The following is an 11,609-nucleotide window of genomic DNA, read 5'->3' as shown; positions in this document are numbered from 1 at the left end:
TCAATTCTCTCTAATTATCTCTCAATTCTCTCTTGATAATATTCTCAATTGCTCATTATTTCAAGCTTTCAAGTTTCAACTTACAAGTTTCATACTTTCATTACAAAAGTATTATTATCATAAATTTCTAATTCAATTATTCAAGTGAAGTGTGACATTAATTATCAAGTTATCAAATATCAATTGAAGATTTGAAGTTTGAGTTTCTACTTTCTCTAATTGGTGCTATTTTAAACCCTACTATCAAAATGATAAAGTGTCGCCAATTAATCAGTGCTTTATATACTTATATGGATATTGGACCAACTGAAACTCCTGATACTGAGACTTGTATTTCTAATCTGCACAAACATTTACAAATTTTGTATAATTATTATGCTAACATTGTTGATGCTTCTACGGTTGTAGATGCAAATATTCCTTCAAGTAATACTTCAACATCTGGAACAAATTTGGAAGATGATGATAATGTTCAAGATTATTTGATTTGGTCTACAGTAGGAGAGCATCAACAAACTAGTAGCCGGAATATTGATGAACTCCAATTCTACTTGCAAAAGTCACCGGATCCCCTCACAAAGGATTTTTTACCTCTGAGTTGGTGGAGGAGCAACACAAATCAGTTTTCTGTTCTTTCGGCCATGACTCGAGACGTTCTAAATGTGCCTATTTCAACAGTCGCATCAGAGAGCGCATTTAGCCAAGCAAGACAGCAACTAGGAGATACCCGTCATTCATTGGGCAGCAACGCTTTGGAAGTTCTAGTGTGCTTCAGAGATTGGATTAGATCAGAATGGCGAAATCAAGGGCGCGACGAGGTAGATGAAGAGGAAGACCAAGAAATTGGAGATATAATGGTTTATGGTACCGATTATAATGCCGGAAACCAAGCACCTCACATTGACATGGAAGAGCTTACAAAGATGATGCAAAACATTTGATTTACTATTACTTCTTTTTTTTTTTTAACAATTGTTGTAAACTTTTAATTTGCAAGTTCAAATATTTAAAAAATCAAAAAAGAACTTGCAAATTAATTAGAAGTACTATATATTATTCAATAAAAATATCAAAGTTACTTAAATATTATGAATTTTTTATATTGCATAATGTCTTATACTCTTATTCAATATTTTTTATATAGACTTATGTATTTATGTTAATATGTTTTATGTTTTAGACTTTTAGATTGTTCTTTTAATTCTAACCCTTAAAAGTTCAATTCTAATCTTTAATTTTAACCTTTAAAAGTTTGAAAATACTTAAGTACTTAACTATCAATAAGATTGAAAAAGAAAAATATAAGATAGTTAAAAAAAAAAAGCCTGACCCGCCCGAACCCGTACGGGCCCTATAGAACCCGAAAAATCCCAGCCTGTTAACTTCAGCCCGCTAACAACCCGCCCGTAACCCTAACGGGCTGACCATTTTTGTGTCCAGCCCATCCCAGCCCGCCCGATAAACACCTATAGTTGAAGTTGGAGCAAAGTGCCATCAGACGTTCAACATGTAATCTCACGATCGGGCTCAACTCATTAATAACAATGAATTGAGAGGTAATTCTTGGAGATTTTTACATGCTTGATCCCTTTTTAAAAATTATTATCATAAATGATAGTAGACTTTGTTTATTCCAAAAATAACATTTTTTTTTTTACTTTTTTAGCACTTTCATTTTGATAACTCTATTAACTAAGGGATCCCTCTACATTAATATACTTTTTACTACATTTCCTTTTCCCTTACTCTTCTATAACTTCTTTTTTTCTTCCATAAATAACACTTACCCAAATATATCAAAGATTCTGAAAGAAGAATATCTCAAAAATAATTCTCTCTACACAATGAGAATTTTAGTATTTCTTACTTTTTTGAGTTTTAAACTTTTCTCTGTACAATTTTATTTTTAACTTTTTTCTGTACAATTTTATTTTAACTAAAAATATACATTTAACATATTTCAAGTATATTATATTGTGATAATTTACGATGTAAATATTCCATTACAATGTAAATATTCCATCAATATGTCATATATATCACATATATAACTTATATATACATCATACTACATTATTATATTGATATTATTCAAAGTATATTGCTAGCATATACCGTACATAAAATTTAATCTAAAATATTAGTATGCCACTAATATGTATATAGAAGAAAAAAATATGCTACATATACTATTTATATACGGATAATTTGTACAAATATGCATGTTATATTAGTTCAAAATATAAATGGCATATTTATAATATCTCTTTAAATATAAATAAGTGTATAAATAACATATGCATATATACATAATTTTTCCTAAAAAAAAACACATGATTTATAATATACCATAAACATACATTATATTTTTTTTTTCACGAAATATATGTATTTTATTCCATTGGAATATACAAATATATAATCTTGCTAGGATTAAGTTGAATAAAAAGGTCTATGTGTAAAAAGGGAAAAAATTATTATGGAATGGATCGATGATATATAATTAAATATAAAGACATATATAAACAACATATGCATATATATATATATATATATATATATATATATATATATATATATATATATAATTTTCCTAAAACAAATATATGATTTATAATGTATAAACACCACAAACATACATTATAATTTTTTCGTAAATATATGTATTTTATTTGTTAGAATATAAAGATGTATAATTTGCTACATTACATTATATAAAAAGGTCCATGTATGGAAAGGAAAAATCTGTTATGGAATGGATTGGTTTCTAAAGAAAATATAAAACATGGTATGGAATGAAGAGAAAAAATAGGGAAATATATTAAATACTAGGACTGCCTTTTTAAACAACTTGATTATTACTGATTTGAATTGAATTAAATCTGCTATATATATAAATATTATACTGCCATATTTGTTAATCATTAATTAATGTTAATCTTTTGTATTATATTTTTAATAGTGTGCTATTAATGAAAGTAGCTCGAATTCTTGTGACTTTATACATTTTGAATTTATGCATTTGTTGATATTGACGGTAACGCTAAGGTAACTAATTACGATTGATTCGTATATGCACAGACATAATACAAATGAAGTTGAACATTAAATTATGAAAGGGATTGGCTGGTCACTTGTTGCAATCAATAACATAGTTGCTTTAGATAATGGAATGTTAATCATCAATAATTAAAACAATCTGACTAATTAAATTCAAATCACACGATCTTTTCCTAATTATTTCCACTACATTCGTGTTAAATTCAATAAAAATAAGCTCGACTATTTGATATTTTTGCAGGAGGAACATGTTTTACACCGAATCCCAGTCTTCTTTTGTTCCATTTTTCTTAATTTTCGATTGTGAAAAGATGAGCTAAAGGAGCTTTTCTCAATAAAATAAAATCTAATTATTGCAGCTTTATTCTTTTGACGGAGGGTGTACAAAATATGGAGGGAGGACGGAGAAGAATATTTATGTAAATCTGACAAAATTAATATTGTACCCCCTCCTGTCCATAATAAATGATCCTTTGGCTTTTTTATTTTAATTTAAAATAATTTTTTTATATAATCAAGAAGGAATTAATTTAATTTTTCTAAAATTTACCCTTATTTACATATCTCAAATTCCCATTGTCTCAAGGTAATATTAATTAATGAGAATTTAGTGAATACATTTTTTTTCTCTAAGAGTTCGTATTTTCTTAAAGAATGTGCCAAAGACCAAAAAATCAATTATTATGGATCGAAGGGTATATTTGTTTGTATTTTGCAGGAAAGATTCTTCATAATAAAGAGAGAATGTGTTAGCATGATTAAGTGAAGAAAGAAAACAAGGCATACAGTCTTTATTAAAGTTCTATTTAGATGTCACCTAATATCTACAGAAATCAGATGAGGATTAATGACACATAAATGATCCCCTACCCCAAAGTACAGTGAGGCCAAATTTGGTTGCATGTATAATACTCTGCATAAACTTCAGCATCAGTATATTTGGTAGAAAAAACTATATTTGCATAAATTTCAGCATTACGATACATTGTTTTGTACTCCCTCCGACATACATTAATTGATTTTTTTTATTGTTTTCACATTTATTAAGAAATCTACCTTTTAGCATTAATCAATAAAATTGACCATATTAGTCTTAATTTATTTGTTGAAAATATAACAGATATTCCTGGACTCTTTACTCCCAGGACAACTTTGGAAAAAAAAAAGAGTTAATTTCTTCTTGATATATGACAAAATCAAATATTGTGAACACAAGAAAAGGCAATATATGACAAAATCAAATATTGTAAACACAAGAAAAGGCCAAAAATCCAATTAAAACAGACCGGAAGGAGTATTATACTTGTTTTTTTTTGAACGACGAAGTATATATTAATAGTTAAGTAGTTGTATTACATATCGGTGGTGCCTCCGGAGTGGCACCCAAAACACCTGAGCCAGGAGGCCTGCTAGTCATATTACAAAAACTATTAATGTCCCAAGCTCGGCTAGATTGTTTAGAACATTGGAAGATACTAGCCTAGTAATAGTTGTCCCGGATTTGTCTTCCTGGAACAACTTCCAACAAATATTTGGTGGATGGAGCATTATTGATAGGGGGTATTGCTTGGTTGCTTCTTTCGCCAAAAAGTGTGCGAGTCTGTTCCCTTCGCAAAAATTATGTCTGATCATTAACAATCTGCACTCATTAATAAGGTTAGAGTATAGAGAACAGTTATTACAGAAAAGTAATTGTGGTATTTCAGTAGCATCAGTTTCAATCTCTAAGTTGTTAAAATTATTATTTTTTGCTAAAAGAAGACCATTTTTAGCGCAATGAGTTCTATGTATATAGGGGTGTAGCCATAAGCGGGCATTTTATAGCCCATGATCTAGTTACTGGATTTATCCCGGAATATTCCATCGATTTCTCCTTTGCTATAGGGAAAGAAAAAGATCTGCCTTTTGCGGGAAGAATCGCTCGAAAGCACGGGATCGGCCTTTGAAAGACCCATTAATGTTGAGTATTAGGTCAGTTGACAATGGGGGGATCCATTTTACTGTTATTGGTGTTGTGTTTATGTTATTGGTCGGAGATAAAGCGGTGTATTTGTATTCCATACAACGCATCATTACAAGGTTTAGGGCAAGAAGCTTACATAAGTTATTGAAATGGTTATTATTTTTGTTAAGCCATAGGTGCTAGATGGCAAAAGGGAAGAATTCATTCCAAGTGACGTTTAGGTGGTCCACATTAATGGTCCACTCTTTGAGCTTCATAAGCCAGTGGTCTGATTAAAATTCGGAGTTTGGTTTTGTGGGCTTACTTCCTCGTAAAAGGCCTTGCCTATCGGGCATTCGAAGAGAATGCGAGTTAGAGAATCGTTAGCTCCTTTACAAATTGATCATACATGGTCGATATTTAAGCCTATGTGATATATATAAGCATTTTTGGGAAGACGATTATGAAAGCATCACCATAAGTAAAATTTTATTTTGTTAAGATTATTTAACTTCCAGATCCATTGGAATCTGTAGTTAATGTTGCTTTGTGAGGAGATGAGTTTATAGGCTGTTTTGGTGATAAAGGAGCCATTTGACGTGAGAGCCCAGAAAGGGATATCTTTTGCATCCTGTAATTCTGATATCTTAATAAAGATGATTTTTTGGGTGATGTGAAGAGGGAGATCAAAGGACAATTTAGATTATTCCTATTCATTATTTTCCCATAGATCTTTGATTTTGAGAATGGAGTCCTGTTGGGTTAGAGGTCCTTGGACAAGGGAGCTGAGTTATAGGATGTTGGGAATCCAAGCTGATGACCAACAATTAATATTTTCTGGTCCGATTATCCATGAAAGGCCCCTTGAGTAGTACTTCCATCATGTTAGGAGGTTAGACCAGATGAAGGAATGAGATGTGGGGTTCCTTTTAGGACTATATTTATTGATTATAGTGGTGGTTCATATAGAGGTAGGATTGGTGAAAAGGCGCCAAGACATACTGGAGAGTAGAGCTAGGTTTTTGTCTTTTGCTTTTTTTTATACGTAGACCCCGTCTCGCTTAGATTGAGTAACAATATCCCAATTAACATAGTGAATTTTCTTCCTGGTTGTTGTAGGACCCCATATGAAGTCACGCTGGATCTTGTCGATTTTTTTTTAAGGATGGAGGAGGGGAGAAGGATATATTGCTTGGAGTGGTTTTGAATAAAATTGAGAATGTATTTGGCTAGTGTAGTTCTACCGGCAATGGATAGAAAGTTTATTTTTCATCCACCTAATCTGGAATTCATGTTGTCAATGATGTACTGGAGGTCATTAGCTTTTGGTTTATGCGGGAGGATTGGGAATCCTAGGTATTTTCCAAAGATATGACTACTATTAATATTGAAAATATTAGCAAGACGGTTTCGGGTAAAGGAGTCGCGATTTTTTGAGAAGATTATTTTGAATTTCCTAGAGTTTATTTTTTGACCCGAAAATTGGCTAAAGAATGCCAGACAACGGTTTATGGTCTAGACTATTTTAACATTTGCATTTGCTGATAGTGTGAGGTCGTCTACCTAAAAAAGGTGAGAGAGGGGTGGCCCTGATTGACTGAGTTGAATGGGGTCCCATTGGCCAATATTGACCTGGTGGCAAATGTATTTGGAGAGGAGTTCCATACATAGTATGAATAGGTAAGGACACATTGGATCTTCTTGTCTAATACCTCTTGTTGGCCTAAAAAACTCCGTTCTAAAGCCATTTACTAGGATTGCGATTCTGGTAAGTGCTGACACAACTCATGATGAGATTGGTTATGCGCGGTGGGAATGGGAAAAAAAGAAGGGCTCGGTAGATAAAGGACCATTCTAGTCTATCGAAAGCTTTTTCGAGGTCAATTTTTAAGAGCAGCTTACCCCGTTGCCCCTTCATTATTCGGAAATGGTTCATGATTTCCTGGATAATAATGGCATTGTCACTAGTGCGTCTTCTTTTTAGGAAGCTAGATTGGTAGGGGCTGATAAGCTTATCCAGAAAAGGTTTCACCCTATTGACAATGATTTTAGTGATTACCTTGTAGATGATATTATATTGACCTATAGATCTAAAGTTATTGAGGTTATTGGCATTTGAAAATTTAGGAATTAGGCAAATGTGGGTCATGTTTAGGTTTTCAGGAATAATGAGGGTGTTGAAAACTTCGTGACAGTAGGATATGATCGAGTCTTTAACAAGGTTCCAATATTTTTGATAGAAAAAGGGGTGAATGCCATCTGGGTCGGGTGCTTTAAGTGGTTTGAAGGAAAAAATGGCACGCACAATTCCATGGTTTTGTAGAGGGCAATCTAACGAGGTAAGGTCAATGTTATCAGAACTAGTAGGGGAGTCGAGAATATTTTTCTGAGGAGTGACTATGTGCTCAGAGGTGAAAGCGTTTTGGAAATAGGTGAAGGTATGGTTTAGAATTTATTGCGGTTCAGTTATCTAGGAACCACTCTCACTATTTTTTTTAAAAATGCAATATTTTTAGTGCGTCGTCGGTTAACAACATTAATATAGAAAAATTTTGTGTTGGCGTCACCGTCGTTAATCCAATTAATGTGAGATCGCATTTTCCAGTAATCTTCCTCAATTAGGAGAAGGTTATTGTATTCGCTAATGAGGTCTTTTTCTAAGAGTTATAGGAATGTTCTAGTGGGGTAGCGCGGGGATGCTTGAATTCCATTAATTTTGGCTAGAACTTACCGCTTCTTTTTATGGGTATCTCCAAAAGTAACTTTAGCCCATTTAGAAGAAAGAAGCTGGAAGGTTTTAGTAGCTTCCATTAAGGATTTTCTATGCCATCTATTTTTAACTAAATTTTCAAAGCTATGATGGTGACACTAGAAGGTTTCAAGCCTGAGGTCTTGTTACCTTGCCGAGGTCTCCTGGTAACATTTAGAAGGAGGGGTGTGTGGTCCGAAGGAGTTCTAGGTAAGTGGGTTACAGAGGCGTCATGATATTGTTCTACCCATTGGTCATTAGCTAAGAATCTATCGAGTCTTTCTAAGATTAATCCATCGGTTCTAACCCTACAGTTTGTTCAAGTGTATTTATCTCCTTTATAACCTAGGTCCATTAGTCGGCATTGGTTGAAACAAGACCAAAAGTTGGAAACATGATTATTGTTTATGGTTCTACCGCCCCACTTATCTCCCTAGGGCGGGACTTCATTAAATTTGCCCCCTAGTAGTCATGGTCTAGAATAGTTGGAGGCAGTGGACCGGAGGTTATCCCATAGGGTATTACGACTATTAATAATAGTGGTAGCGTAAATAATGCTAAGAAGACAAGGGGTGTGATTGGAGTGTACCTGAAGCATGGCGTGTATCTCCTCGTGTGCTTTGTTGATGAGATTATCATTGACAAGGTTTCCAAATCAAAGGACGATAATGCCTCCAGTAAGTCCAATAGCAGGGACTTCAAGCATGTCATTGAAGTGAAAGGCATTTATATGCTCTACATGGTTAGCCATTTTTGTTTCCAGTAGGGCAACCATGCAAGGGTTGTGCATATGAAGGAGCTCTAGAAAATTTCTCCTAAAATCATTGTCATTAGCACCACATATATTACAGACAACTAAACTGATAGGCTATTCATGTGAGCTAGATTTGTGGGGGTGGTTGATTCTGTTGTAGTATCTGGGTGTGTATTCTCAGATATAGGCTCAGAACCACTACGAAATTCCTTGTTTCTTTTAGAATGAGAGGTCGTATTGTTATGGAGCATTTGTAGAGGGATACTGGACATTTGAATACGTATTTCTTGTCCTCCATCTCCTGAAAGAGCATGAGAGATGCTTCTCTGATGCTTGAAATTTCGGTGAACGATCCCCTGCGGTGAGGAACTATTATTTCCTCTACTAACTCGTCTTCCATCTCTAGTTCCTCTTGTTCTTGCTCATTGGGAGGGGGTTGTTGTTGGTGATGGATGTTGAGTGGTATTGGGTGATGCTACGGGAAAAAGATGGGGTTGTTTGTTACTTGCTCCTCGGGCATAAAGTAAGGGAGTTGGTAGATTATGTTCATATTGTTGAGTGGATTGAAGTGGTGTGGGAGGTTCTAGTGGGCTTGCATGTTGTTAAACAATGCTGGAGCCATGGCGGAGGCTAGATGATCTAGCACATTGGCCATCCACATGTGGTTAATATAGTTCTCCATGGCAAGGGTCATTCCTTCAGAGATAAGTTGGGCTAGGAAGTTCGAATTTTGAAGAACAATCCACACTTCCTGGCCGTTTATGGTCATGAGAAAGAAAGTCGCAGGTCCCCGAAGGCCTTGATCGATCAAAGACATTGGGTCTTGGTTCAGAGGGAGTGGTGGTGATACATTAAGTGGGTGGGTGGAAGGGTATTTGCAGCAGGAAGTTTGGTGGATTTGCCATTAGAAACTGTTATGAGATTTGCAGTAGTGTGAGAGTCGTTTGTGGAGTTGTGAGGAGTGGAGTTAGTTGATATAGAGGAGGAGAAAGTATTGCTTGAGTAAGTGTTTGGAGGTAATGATTGAAAATCTTTTGTTGAAGATTGTATTTGCATGTGGTTTGAGGTGCCTTGAGGAGAAGGATTAATGGTGATTGATTTTTTAAGATTTGGTGACACTTGGCCAGTGGGTTCGGCCAAGTGTATGTCAAAATTATGGGTTGTTTGTAGATTTGGGTGATCAATTGGATTTGTAGTAGTATTTAGCATAGGTGTCAGTAGGTTAGGGTTTAGTATGTTGCATGGTTTTGCTATACCACTTTGCAAAACCGGATTGGCTTGTGTGTTATTTGGAGATAAGGATTGCATCGAGGGTAACACAGAGGTGGTTTTGGGGGAATGTTTGTCACTGAGATTATCCGTTAGGAATTTAGATTTGTAGGAGTTATTGTCTTCCTTCATTAAAGAGGAGAATTTATTAGAGGTATGAATGCTATTAATCTCCTCTTTTATGGGAGCATGCTTTATAGTTGTGGACATGTGAGCCAAGACTTTTGGCTCACATGGAGAGTACATACGGTTTTGATTTTCATTGGTTAATCGGATGTGTTTGATGCCTTTGGCATTCAGTGTAGTTAAATCTTCTTCCTCGACCTCTTCTTCCTCCATAGGTTGGGTTGAGCATGAGGGTGGGAAATCAATTGGGTTGGCATTATTCTCGAGTTGTATTGTCTCAGAATCTGTCATCATCTCATAAGCTAGGAGTTTGTCTTTGGATGAAGGTATTTGATCTTGATCTTCTGCCCCAACGTATTCATTGGTCATATCGAGGGGTTTTGGGGGAATGAAATTTCCAAGATCAATGTCTGAGTTTTGTATGAGTTGTTGCATGACAGTTTGAAGGTGGTATTACTGTCAAGAGAGAGTTTTTTCCTTCAGACTAGTATTATACTTGTTGATAACATATAATATATGCAAAAATTATGTAGGAATTTATGTACTATTATATGCGAGTTAAAAGGTGCGGTAAGAATGTTATGATTTGCAATACATGTATTAGATTAAAATAAAATAACTTCTTGCATTACAATTATACATGATCAGTCTGCACATTACTAACTTTTAGATTATAATTTCTGCATTTCTAATAAATTCATTACAATTTATAAATAATCAATCGCAATATAACTTGTCTTGAACCAAACGCCCAAATTGAATTTAAATTTATATTCAAAACGGTATACCATGACTTTTGTACACCAACTTGACATATGGCAACAAATATTTATCAATAATACTATATAGTAGTTGATAATAGGCTATATAGTTATTATTTACACCATAATTGCCCATGCTTTATTGTTGTTTTATAATGTAAGTTGCCAATAAAATGCTTTAATTAATGCTATTTGGTTTCACAAGGAATATAAGATGTGAGGAAGCAACATGAAGTGTTTAGAGACAATAACGTGAAGAAAACATCTACTCAAGAAGTACCCAAACACAAAAAAGCAAAAAAAGAGAAGGAACGTGGAGACAAAAAGGCCCAGCATACTCACCGCGGTTGGAGGCAGTGTTCTCAGAAAAGCTGTTTGTAAAAAGCCACGGCAGCATGTTTACAGTCCAGAAATTTAAGGGGCCAAAGTGTCAATTCAGAAAAGCTTTTTTAAAACCCTTATAAGATGTAGGAAACACGCCCAAGAGAAGTAGGCTTATTTTGAGATTATTTTGGCAAGAAGAACAAGTGTGAGAGATCACCCAAAACATCATAGTTCTTATTCTCTTCTATTTTTCTTGCAATTTTCCATTATGAATATTTTCGTAGTCTATTCTTACGTTGTCATGAGTAGCTAAATACTTTAATCTAAGGTTTTGGTGAAACCCGTTGGGGATGACTTGGTTGTTATATTAATATAGTTTGAATTGGTTGTTAATCTCTATTTGTTCATCTACGTTTTGATTGTGGTTAGTTGAAAAGGCCCTCAATTATCCGTTCCTATTTATTATGTATCTTCTTGAGAGAGAGCGCATATTTAGGTAGTTGTTTGAACAACATCTCCCGGAGTATAGACGAGAGTCATAAACGAGGGTTTAGAGGTTGGATTAGAGATAACTATACCTCGGATGCAATCTAAAAGAACGGTAATGTAAATCTAGCTAGCGTA

The sequence above is a fragment of the Nicotiana tabacum genome, chromosome 12, assembly GCF_000715075.1.
Source record: "Nicotiana tabacum cultivar K326 chromosome 12, ASM71507v2, whole genome shotgun sequence".
Classification (NCBI taxonomy): domain Eukaryota; kingdom Viridiplantae; phylum Streptophyta; class Magnoliopsida; order Solanales; family Solanaceae; genus Nicotiana; species Nicotiana tabacum.
Note: the sequence above shows the minus strand (reverse complement) of the source record.